At 45.2% G+C, this 12,963-nt stretch overlaps 1 protein-coding gene across 15 annotated transcripts in view; it reads left to right on the top strand.

Annotated features, from left to right (window-relative positions):
* Positions 1–12,963, top strand: part of ZNF644 (zinc finger protein 644) — a 74,157-nt gene that overhangs the window by 15,771 nt on the left and 45,423 nt on the right. For 5 of the 15 annotated variants that reach the window (XM_087889947.1, XM_087889938.1, XM_087889937.1 and 2 more), the window contains one exon: positions 9,092–9,148. The exons of the other annotated variants lie outside the window; for them this stretch is intronic. The gene's annotated coding sequence lies outside the window, so the exon portion shown is untranslated. The remainder of the gene's footprint in view (positions 1–9,091; positions 9,149–12,963) is intronic. 15 annotated transcript variants of the gene reach the window in all.

The following is a 12,963-nucleotide window of genomic DNA, read 5'->3' as shown; positions in this document are numbered from 1 at the left end:
GGAGCTGTCGCACTCCCGACTTTGCGGCTGACAAAGGAGCTTCGCACTCCCAATTTGATTGACAGACCGGCTGGAGAGTGGAGCTTTTGCGCTCCCAGCCCAAACTTTGACAGTGGAGCTTTTGTGCTCCTGAATTGACTGCTACTGGGGACAGATTGTGGAGCTTTCGCACTCCCATCATTGCTGAAGTCGGGCAGTCATTATAGGAACTTCGCGCTCCAAGAAGAGCGGTGCTGTGGCGCCCAATCTTTTAAACGACAGGCACCTTGTCAAACGGCGTCAGGAATGGTTGTGGAGTTTTGCGATCCCTTGGCCCATTCTAACAATGCACCGAGCGGAGCTTTGTGTTCCCAGCCGGGCAAAGCCACAGATTCCTGATTTAAAGGAGTCACAGCGCTCCAAGTTAAGGAACCGAGCTGTTTGGAGCTTAGCGCTTCCATTTCACCACACATTGCCTCATTTCCTTGGCCTGGGGCTCTCCTTACTCCCAGCCCTTATCCAGAAGGGAGAAAAGGGCGCAAAAAAGGGAGCATTCAAAATTCCGGATAAGGCGGCAGTTGGCAGCAAAGCAGGGACAAGAGCTGTAAAAACAGCAGCCACCCAGGAGACTGCCTTGAATGGAGCCAGATCTGCCAGCAGGTCTAAAGCTCCAGACAAGGCTGCAAGCTCTAAGGCAGCCCAAAAGGATGAGCAGCGCAGGTATAAAGCCCTGGAGAAGCTGTGTGCCAGGTCTGACAGGGAGAACAACCTGCTTTCAGACCTCAGTGGTAATCGAAGTCAGCCCAATAGGCTGCATTCTCTGGGCCTGTCACCAGGGGGAACTGGAGATCAATTCTCTCCACAATGCTCCTTATTGCCTGCTGCTAATACAGAGCTCTGGGGCTCAGTGTCTGGCGTGCAAGAGCGGTTCTGGAGGCTACCTTCACACCAATGGCAGCTGTTCTAAGACCAGATGCAGGGACAGACTCAGTCATCCCAGAAAACATGCAGGCAATTATCGCAGAAGCAGTCGGGCAGGGCATGTCTGCAGGGATGCAGCACTCTAGACAGGCATCATCAAGGGCTTCTGTTTTTTTCTGTGAACCCCAGCCAAGGTAGAGCATCCCAATTCCCTGGGGACTTTCTGACCATCCAGGGGCCATATTCTCCTGCGCCCTCCCACGAGAGCCAGTCTCTGCTCTCTGAGGAGGTAGAGACAAGGTGTTAAGGATATTGTTGTTGTGTTACCAACCAGCAGAGTGTAGAGCACAGAGAAACGTTGCTGAGAGCAATGAATAAGAGATATGCAAACTGGTTTATCAAAAGTTTACTTTACAGTGAAAAAATAATCTCATAGTCTTTAAATCAATCCAAGTCTTTGCCAGTTAAATCAGTCCAGTGATACATAAATCTTCTTACCACACAAACAGTAGTTGGTTAGAATAACAAACTCACTCTGGTTCACAAACCACGATGGTAGCAGAGCCATCCAACGATGATAGCACAATGGATAGCACTCCTCACACAATGGTAGCTTATCATCAACTGAATACTTTACAGTACCTTCCTTAAATACGTTCACAACTAATTACAGCATGACTCAGCATTACAATGAATCAGCAGGAAAACTTTAAAGTCACACAGTACATACTCATATTAAAGTCACAGAACACGTATATTGCCTGGACAACTTGTTAGGCTCAAACCATATCCTAACACAAGAGATTTGGATCTCTCAGACGATGAGGGCCTAATTCCAGAGCAATCTACATTTACTGGGCTGTTTCCTCATGGGTTATTCAACTTGCTTCTCTTCAAAGCAAAAAAATCTGCCCGGATGGGGACTCATTTGGCGCAGCCAGAGACTGAGAACACACCCACTCCATTGGATCCGCCTTTCTCTGAGCCTACCACACAGGCGGAGTTTATTCCATCACCAGGCCTATTTATTGATGTGGTCAAGTGACAGTGGACCTCTCCTGGGGCGGGCCCAAATCCATCATCAGCCAACAGGAGATTCTATAATGTAGCCCCTGAGCTTGTGCGGGTGCTCCACACACCAACTGTAAATGCTCCAGTGGCTGCCTTACAGTCGTCTTCCACCATACCGGGGGAGCCCGAGGAGAACCTGAGGCCAGAGGACAGGAGGGCGGAACAGTCGCTACAGAGGGCACATCAAGCAGTGGCATGGGCCATCCGGGCTTCGACTACAGCCTCCTTTTTCAACAAGGCCTCCTTGCTCTGGCTCCGCCAGCTGCCAAAAAGAATCCTGGCTGCTGATGTCAGAACACACCAAGACATCAACAAGCTCGTGGCAGCGGCCAGTTTTCCATGGATGCCATGCTGAACTTGGCCTGGTTTGCCTCAAAGACCATGGCCTCCTCTGTAGCGGCTCGCCACCTGCTCTGGCTGCGACATTGGCAGGCAGACGCCCGCCACAAATGGCGACTGGCCTCAGTCCCCTTCACAGGGGAGAGGTTGTTTGGGGAGTCTCTGGACCAGATATTAGTAGAGTCCAGAGATAAGAGAAAAATCCTGCCTACTATGCAGAGACGGGGTAATTTTCACCCCTCCCCATATCCTCACTGGCCCTCCTTCCAGGCAGGGGACTCAGCTGCCGGATTCGCCCATCCCCAGGGGAACTTAATCTGAAGCAGCAGCGTCAACTTCAAGATAGGCCAGCCAGGGGACGATAATTTCAGTCGAGATGGCCCTTTCATGGCGGAGGAGCTCAGTCCTTTCGCCGCCCCAAGTAACTGCACATCCAACTTCCCATTGGGGGTCACTTGACCCTTTTTGCCGACTAATGGGAGGAGATTACATTGGACACTTGGGTTAGGGAGATGGTGAGGTCAGGCCTCTCCCTAGAATTACTTTCCAAACCACCGAGGTTTTTTATTCGCTACCCAGTGTCAAAAGATCCTTCAAGGAAGGCCCTCATGGAATGTGCCATACAACACCTCCTGGATATTCAAGCAATCCAGCAGGTCCCAGAGGGCCAGCAAGGGCAGGGATTTTACTTGATCATTTTTGTGATCCCCAAGCCCTCGGGGCTGCTGGTGGTAGAGAGCTATTCTGAACCTCAAGAATTTGAACAGCCATCTTGTACACCGGCAGTTCAAGATGCAGTCACTTCAATCAATCTTGGGGGTCGTTCAGGAGGGTGACTTCCTCACATCCATTGACTTAACCGAGGCCTATCTACACATGCCCATTTTGCCACTACACCGGCAATATCTCTGGTTACATTACGTGGGCCGCCATTACCAATATAGGGCCCTACCATTCGGACTATCGTCAGAGCCAAGGGTGTTTACCAAATTATTGGCAGCCTTGGTGGCTCATCTTCGGTCCTTGCCTGTGTGTGTCCAGTGCTACCTGGATGATATCCTGATCCAGTCCTCTGGCCTCCAGGACCAGGGGTCATTGTCCAGGTACACAGGTTCTCTATTAAGAGTCATTTGCAGCCTACCTGCCGGCTCTCCATCTGGGAGCTATTATAGATACAAGCGAGTATAAGCTGTATCTGTCGCAGGAGTGGCAGGACAGCCTCAGGGATTGAGCAGGCCAAGAGAGAGAGAACACTTCCCTTGGCCCTGCTCTCCCAACTGCTAGGAAAAATGGCGTCCACCATCTCCATCATTCTGTGGGCATGTCTGCATGCTAGAAATCTTCAATTGTTTCTTTTACCTTTCCAGAGGTCAGGCAGGAGCAGTTCACCGGCCATGGTCAGCGTCCTGAAGGAGGTAATCCGGTCCCTCAACTGGTGGATGTCCCCAGCCATTACCAAGGGCTGCCAGTTCAAGGAGCTGGAGCGCCTCATTGTCACGACAGGCACCAGCCTCTTTGACTGGGGGGGGCATCTCCAGTCGCAGATGGCTTAGGGGCAGTGGACCCAGAAGGACTGGACCCTAAACATCAACTGCCTGGAGCTCAGGGCAGTTTACCTTGCCCTCCAACACTTCCAGCAGTCAGTCTCCGGCAAACACATCTTAGTGCTGATGGACAACGTGGCCATGAAAGCACACGTCAGTCGTCAGGGGGGACCTGCTCCAGATCCCTCATGCTGGAGGCCAGGTGGCTGGACCTCTGGGTGGAGAAGCACCTGTTATCCGTCACAGTGGAGCACATATCCAGGGTGTCAAACATGCAGGCAGACTGGCTCAGCAGAGCATCCATTGACCGTGCCGAGTGGTACCTGTACCCATCCCTCTTTCAGGAACTGACAGACCATTTTGGCCTCCTGGAGGCGGATATGTTTGCCACCCCAGACAACTCTCAGCTACCAAGGTTTTACATTAGCTTTCTGGCACCGGGGCGGAGGGAGTCGATGCTCTCCGCAGCCTGTGGCCTCCAGGGTTATTGTATGCCTTCCCTCCTCTTCCCCTTTTTCTGTTCTGCCCCAGCTACAGATCCCAAAGAACACAGCACACACAAACTCTGAACCAAACTTAGTTTACTCAAATAACGCAGTTTTAGCAAATGCCGGCTGTTAATAAAGTGTTCTTAACAGCCTGCCAGAATTCCACAGATAAGATATTCAGAGTCTTACTGGAGTTGGCAGAAAGCCCAGAAACAAGGTTTGCAGAGACATCCCAACACAATGATTAGCGAACAAAAGTTGTTTCCTGCAGCTTGTTACCAGCTGTGTACTTTCTTAAACAGGCTAAGGGAGTGGCCAATTAGCCCCAAGCCTTACTCTCAAGGAGACCTCCTCCTGAGAAACCACTCCTGCCTTTTGGCAGCTCTGCATGCCCGTGCATTGAGAAGAGGCTCCTCCTCCTCCTCTGCATTTAAAGGAGCCTCTGGAGGTTCTGAAGGCCCTGGCTGAATCCCTGCCTCTGGCACCACATCTTCTTCAGCCTCCTCGCTGTCCGACTCAAGCGCCGGCTGCACAGGCTGCTGGCGCAACACCACACCAGCCTCCTCATCGTCAGGATCAGCAACAATCCACGCAGGCCGCTGGTGGGCCACAACATATTCCAAGGGTGATACGGAAGATCCTAGAGGAGAAGGCAGAGGGCTCCATACAAGCCATTACGATCTGCCAGCCTGCACTGCCTGATCTGTAAGTGTTCCTTGTGGCCATTACATCACGTTCCTCATGGCCATTACATCGGCCAGGAGGGTGTCTGAGCTGGCGGCTCTGTCCATGAGACAGGACCTCTTTGTTTTTCACAAGATAGTGTGACTTTGCGGCTGGATCCTTCCTGCATATCCAAGGTGAACACCTGGTTCCACAGGGCACAGGAACTGATATTGCCTAACTTCTGCTCTCGCCTAGTCCACCTCTTGGAGAAAAGGTGGCACACCTTGGACATAAGGAGGGCCCTCCACATCTATGTCAAATGGACTGCTGACCTAAGGAAAACAGAGGCCCGGTTTGTTTCATTCCAACCAGCAACTTTGGGCAACAGGGTCACCCCTTCCACGGTGGGATGATGGCTTAGATCAGGGGTGGGCAATTGTGGCTGTTTTACAACCTGTGAACTTCAACTCCCAGAATTCCTGAGACAGTTTGGCTGCCTCAGAAATTCTGGGAGTTGAAGTCCACAGGTTGTAAAAGAGCACAGTTGCCCACCCCTGGCTTAGATCAACCATTGCCAAGGCCTATGACCTGCAGGCCCTTCATAGACCTTCCTGGATAACTGTACACTCCACCCGGAGCACGTCTATGACTGGCATGGCCAACGCAGGCCTCTATAGAGGAGGTTTGTCATGCTGCAACTTGGTCCTCTCCTTCCCCTTTCATCAAGCACTATAAATTGAACATCTTCGCCTCGGCAGAGGTGGCATTTGGCCGGTGAGTGCTTCAGCATGTCCATATGGAGGAGGGGACTGCTGCCCACCCGTAGGACAGCCAGCTTTGGTATGTCCCATTCCTGGATGCTATCTCCACCACTATGGAGAAGGGGCATTAGTCTTACCTGATACGCTCCTTGTCATTGGGTGGAGATAGCATCCAGCCCCACCCTGTTGACCATCTGGTCCTCGGTCTGGGATGGAAAGGATCTTCGAGAACGACATGTTGAGTCGGTCACTTTGTCTTCACCAAAAGCTGGGGAGCCCTAGCAAAACAGGTGTGTCCTAACAACTCTGACAGACTCAGTCCAATCAGCTAAGCAGATGAGATCAACCCATTCCTGGATGCTATCTCCACCCAACGAGAAGGAGTGTATCAGGTAAGACCAATGTCCTTTTGTCTCCGGTGCATAAATTCTTAATGTACATATAAACAACAAGGTAATATAATCAGTGTACATACATATAAGCATACAAGCAGATTGATACAAACAAGTTAACATACAAACAAAGTAATATAAGGGGCACCAATAGGAAAAGGTAGTATAAAAGATGAGAAAGATAGTCATACTACGTGGGTAAATATGCTTAGACATAAGGCTATACTATGCTAATTAGGTGTTCAGCAGAGTGATGGCATGAGGGGGAAATTGTCTTTGTGTCTAGTTGTTTTGGCAACTAGATGATGCAATGCTCTATAGTGGTGTCCTGAGGAGAGGAATTGAACCAGTTTATGTCCAGGATACGAGGAATCTTTAGATACTTTCTCAGCCCTTTTCTGACCTATGCAGTATATAGGTCCTCAGTGGAAAGCAGGTTGGTTGCAATTGATTTTTCTGCAATCCTAACTATCCATTGAAGTCTGAACCTGTCCTGTTTTGTTGCTGAACCAAACCAGACAGTTATAGAAGTACAAATGACAGACTCAGTAATTTCTCAATAGACTATATCAGCAGCTCCTGGGGCAGTCTGAACTTTCTGAGCTGACGCAGGAAGGGCATTCTTTGTTGTGCCTTTTTAATGATGGTGCTAATGTTAGGTGTCCATTTCAAATTCTGGGAGATTATAGAACGCAGAAACTTGAAAGTCTCTATTGTTAATACTGTGTTGTCTAATATTGTAAGAGGTGGTGGAATAGAAGGATGAGTCCTAAAATCCAGTTTTACATTGTTCAGCTCCAGATTGTTCTGGAAGCACCAGAGGGCCAGTTCCACCTCCCGTCTGTATGCAGACTTATCACCGTCTTGAATGAGACCAGTGACAGTTCTTTCATTTAAAAACTTCAGTATTTTAATCAAGCAATCATTGGCGATGTAGACATTGGTATATAGAGAAAAGAGTACAGGTAGTCCTCGACTTAATTAATTAATTAATTAATTAATTAAATTTATATCCCGCCCTTCTCCCCGAAGGGACTCAGGGCGGTGAACAGCCGAGAATTAAAATAACATACAATATAAAAGTTAAAATAATTAAGAATAAATTAAATTAAAAGGCTGCCCCAATTTAAAACCCCTAGCAATACAATTAAAAAAACTAACCCCTAAAATCTATTCAGGCCAGGTTGGCTTGTTGAAATAAAAACGTCTTCAGGGCCTTACGGAAAGTGCGGAGATCCGGAATCAGCTGTATTCCAGGAGGTAGCTCGTTCCAGAGGGCGGGTGCTCCTACAGAGAAGGCTCTCCCCCTGGGGGCCGCCAGCCGACATTGCTTGACCGACGGCACCCTGAGGAGGCCCTCTCTGTGAGAACGTATTGGCCAGTGGGAGGTTATCGGTAGCAGCAGGCGGTCTCGTAAATACCCTGGCCCTAAGCCATGGAGTGCTTTAAAGGTGAGAACCAACACCTTGAAGCGCACCCGGAAGACCACCGGGAGCCAGTGCAGCTCGCTCAGGAGAGGTGTTATATGGGAGCGCCATGTCGCTCCCGTGATCACCCGCGTGGCCGCATTCTGGACCAGTTGGAGCCTCCGGGTGCTCCTCAAGGGAAGCCCCATGTAGAGAGCGTTAGCGTAGTCCAGGCGAGAAGTGACGAGAGCATGAGTGACTATGCATAAGGAATCCCGACTCAGAAAGGGGTGCAACTGGCGTATCAGGTGAACCTGATAAAAAGCCCCCCTGGCCATGGCCGTCATATGCTCTTCTAAAGACAGCCATGTGTCCAGGAGGACGCCCAAGTTGCGAGCCCCCTCTGTGGGGGTCAATGACTCGTCCCCAATAGCCAGTGATGGCGCCAGCTGGCTATATCGGGATGCCGGCATCCACAGCCACTCGGTCTTGGAAGGGTTGAGTCGAAGCCTGTTCCTCCCCATCCAGACCCGCACAGCCTCCAGATACTGGGACATCACTTCAAGGGCATCCTTGGAGTGGTATGGGGTGGAGATGTACAGCTGAGTGTCATCAGCGTACAGATGGCATCGCACCCCAAATCCACGGATGATCTCACCTAGCGGCTTCACATAAATGTTGAACAGGAGTGGCGAGAGGACCGACCCTTGTGGTACCTCACAAGGGTAACCTTAATAACAGTTCGCTTAGTGTTCAAAATTACAACGGCACTGAAAAAAGTGACTTATGACCGTTTTTCACAGTTACAATCTTTGCAGCATTCCCATAATCATGTGATCAAAATTCAGATGCTAGGCAACTAATTCATATTTATGATGGTTGCTGTGTCCCAAGATCATGTGATCACTTTTTGTGATCTTCTGACAAGCAAAGTTAATGGGGAAGCCAGATTCACTTAACAACCGGATTAATTTATCAACTGGGTTAATTTATCAACTTCAGTGATTCACTTAACAACTGTGGCAAGAAAGATCGTAGAATGGGGCAAAACTGACTTACCAAATGCCTCATTTAACAATAAAAATTTTAGGCTCAATTGTGGTCGTAAGTCAAGGACTACCTGTAATGAAGAGAGCACACAGCCTGGGGGGGGGCACCTTTGCTAATTGAACGGGTATTTGATGTGATTTTACCTAGCTTCTGTAAATCAGAACAGTGGCTAAGTCAGTGCTGGCTTTATTCTCCTTATTCTTCATGTGTACAGCATGGTCGCCTAAGGTAAATAAAGTAACAGTAGCATTTCTCTTTAAAATTTAAAGAAGGAGCACATCAGAAAACTTGAAAGGAAATTGAATCATTAATAGATTCAATAAAAATGTAGGTACAGATATTAGCATGACATACTATATATTTGTTACCAGAAGAAATTAGTAATTGTCTCCTTATGAAGTTTGGCTCTCAATAATGAATATGGTATAATGGCTTTGAAAAAATATTATAGATAATGTTAATTTACTATTATAGGCTTGTCTGAGTTTTGAATCCAGATTTGAAGCTTAAAAACGGACAAAACAAGCATTGGTGAGTAAAGAAAAGTTCATTAAATATCTAATATTTTAATATTTTAATTTGAGTGTTAAGGAGTTATTGATTTTATGGAACTCTAATTTCTCTCCTTCCCTGTCTGGGTCTATTTTCCAGTAAGGAAACTTGTTACAGAAAAGGCCCATGGGGCACGTAATTTGAGGAGGAGGTAAAATTAAGGAAGATAGATAGGATCTGCAACACAATGCAAGTCTGTTTCTTATACATGCATTGATGTCACATTGCTCTTTTTCAGAAATGTATCTGGCTTTGAAGTGCTATTTATTGCATGTTTATGACTGGCTTTGATTTCATTTAAATAAAAAATGTGTTCTACTTTCTACAGTGTGGCTTTATTTCTTCAAACATAACTTTACCTCCTACTATGCTTAAGGGTAAATGAAAAACATTTCCCTATCCTGCACTTTCCCTGTGTGTTGTTATCACTTCAGCTATGTTTTATTTAAGCCACATGGCAAAGAAAACAATTGATTTCTCTATGTGAGAATGAATTTGAGTATCTTAATGCTGGGGCATAGCTAATTTATTTATTAATCAAATTTATATAGTTACCCATCTCATGAAAATGACTCTGGGCAGCATACAATAATCAATAATTAAATTTAGTTTAAAAAATAAAAATCAACATTAAAAATAGAGATTAATTAAAAGTAAAATATATACAAATCCCAAGTAGAGAGAGAATGAATACATCCACCTCAGTAATGGAGCCATCTAAACAAGTCACTGGCATAACCAGATTTTGAGAGAATGTTTTGTAAAGGTAGGCATTGTTGCTAAAAATGGCCTTATTTCTATGTGAGATTAGATTGCTGAATGATTCAAATGCTGAAAAAGTGTGCTGTGATTAAAGGAGTAGCTCCAGTTATCATACAATACAATTTTGAGAGGTGGTGATTCTTTTTTCGGTGCCTTCAGTGTTGACTCCTAGCAATTGCCTCAACAAGTCCCTGTGATTTTCTTGGCAAGATTTTGGAAGTGGTTTGCCATTGCCTCCTTCCTAAGGTTTAGAGAGAATGACCCACCTGGCTTTGTGCTTAAGGTGGGACACAATATAGTTTGTAACTTGGTACCTTAACCACTGCACAAACCGGCTCTTATAAGACTGTTATTTTACTATTATTGCTTACAGAGTGGTAGTAGTATTTTAAGACTATTTGAATCCAGAGATGAAAAGATGCTTCAAAGGGGATGTGAACATGATTGTTTTATCTGTCGAGACTCTTTAATGAAGCTTCAGTTTTACCCGGATGCACAGCAGTTGCTGTATGCAAGAAAAATGCTTGTTTGTGTTAAGAAACCATCAAGATGCTGCAAACAAATTGTGCCATGTCATCACCACAAGGTCTTTGTGTTAGCTTTTTAATTCAAATGTATATTTTTCTGGCATCTTTATTGTCAAACGTGAAGCAAGCATATTCCATTCAATACAACCTACAACATTTTTGTTTACTTCAAATTCATTTTCAATGTAAATTCTTAGATCATTTATTTTAGCATTATAAATAGTGGTAAGTAAAATAATAGCCACAGTAATTTAAATTAAACATGTTAAAAATTAACATTGAATTCAATATGATTTTTGTAATTTCTGAATCTTATCCACCTACTTTTAAGTATTTGCATTCCTAATAACATTTGCTAATACTAAATTTAGTTTATTTCATGATTGATAGTGAAACGCTTTCAGTCTGCAGAAGTGATTTTTTTATTTAAGTGGTAGATTGTATTGTCTGTTGAACACAGACTATGACTACCACTTGGTGGCACTACCTGGTTTTAAGTAAAGCAAGCAATATTTTGGTTCTGGAAACTGAACAGTAATTTATACAAGAAGAATCGCTGGAGCTGATGCAAAATAAAAATATGTGTAATTATCTGAATTAAAAGGTGAAGTTTAACTTTTCCTTACATTCTTTCTTGGATGTGCATCCATTGGTTTTACATATAACTTGAGGTGCAAACTTTTAGAGCCTGCTGCTTTGGTCATTTATCTCTTCCAGGCAGCTCAGTATAACTTGAATTAGTTGAGGTGTCCCAGTTCCTTCTTAGGTGAAGTTGTCATGGGAATCAGTAGGTTCCTATTCCCAGAATACTTGACAATCTTACCTTGGTTTTAATAAGGGAGAGTAGAGAATAGATTCCACACCTATACAGGTCTAAATCTATACAGATTTTGACTATCTCTATACAGATTTTTGTAAAGGGAATATTTAAGTATCCCTGAGAAATTGAATTTAAAACATAATTTGGCCAAATGCTAATCCTTTATTCTTATACTCATCTTCCTTTTTTAAAAAAAAAAAACTCTAGAGATTAAATTACTATAAATTGTTTTAACTGAAATTCTATACTTCAAATTTACTGTATATTTATTTGTTGTACCTGTTTTTTGAGATAAATTATTGTGCATATGATAGACTTTTAGAAAGAAACATCAAGACTTGGAAATGGAAGGACTATTTTAAAAGGACTAATTTTTTTTTTGTTTTAAGGAGAGAAAATTCCTTTTATTTTGAAATCCTTCAGGTTTGTCTAATAGGAAAGATAAACTTCAGATATTATTTGATAGTTACAATATTAGATGATGATTTGAAAATGTATTATATAACATTTATCTCCATAATATAGAGTTTTCATACATGATAGCAATGCTTTTTAATGGAAACATTGTGAGATGGGCTGAAAGGGGGTGACTGGCCCAATTCATACATTCGTTTATCAATCATTAAATGCAAAATTAGCAATTGTGTATAAACATGGAGAGGCTTTTAAATATTTTACGTTGGAAGGGAAATTGTTCAAATAGGTTCGCTAAGTGCTTCAGTGTTAGGATTATGATTGAAACAAAAGTAGATCTATGTCCAAAAACGTTAAGCTTAGAGCCAGTTTGATGTAGTGATTAAGGCATCAGTTTAGGAACAGGAGATTCAGAATTCTAGTTCTACCTTAGATTCAAAGCCAGTTGGGTGACAATTACTATATTTTTTGGAGTATAAGACACATCTTCCTCCCCCCCGCCAAAAGAGGGTGGAAATGTTGGTGCGTCTTATACACCAAATACAGCCATTTTTGGCCTCCCGAAGCCCCGCCCAACTTGTTCCATTTTTGCGAAAAACAGGCCCATTTTTTTGCAAAAACTGGGGCGTTTTTGCCCTCCCCCAGCCCCTAGGAGCACTCTGCAGGCCTCCCAAACCCTCTGTGTGCCTTGTTTTTTGCAAAAACGGGCAAAAACCAGCCTCCGTGTGTGTGTGCGCATCCTTTCCTCCGCAGCTGCAGGAAAATCTCCTCCTCCCCATCTGCAGATCATTCTTTCAAAGAGGTGCCCTGCACAGATGCACATCCAAAAACGCTCCCTCCATGGCTTTGGAGCCTCCAGTCTTGCAATCCTGGGCAGGGAAGGCAGAGGTTTGCTCCAAAGCTGCGGCAGAGTGTTGTACAAGGAGAGCTTCGCAGCTACAGTAACATTTCTGAAATGTTAACTTTTAACACTGTACTGGGCTATGTGGGTCGGGACGAAAAAACAGTAAAAAAATTGTGGATACTGGTAGCTGCTGCTACAGTACCCTTTGGAAGGCCAGTGCAAGATGCGTGGGGTCTGTCAGTTGGCCTCCTGCTGCTTTTGCAGCCGCAATCGGCTGCAAAAGCAGCCACGCTTGCTGGAGGCCACAGCCTGAGTGGCACCCACAAATCAGATGTTTCGTGGATGGTGGGATGGCATGCTGCGACCCTTCAGAAGACAGGCACGAGGGGCCACTTGCCCCGTCCCCACCTCATACCAGTAGATGGGG

This window comes from Pantherophis guttatus, chromosome 3 (assembly GCF_059756535.1).
Source record: "Pantherophis guttatus breed Tessera chromosome 3, ASM5975653v1, whole genome shotgun sequence".
NCBI classification, from domain to species: Eukaryota; Metazoa; Chordata; class Lepidosauria; order Squamata; family Colubridae; genus Pantherophis; species Pantherophis guttatus.
The sequence above is the reverse complement of the archived record's forward strand: the minus strand, read 5'-3'. Positions and strand labels throughout refer to the sequence as shown.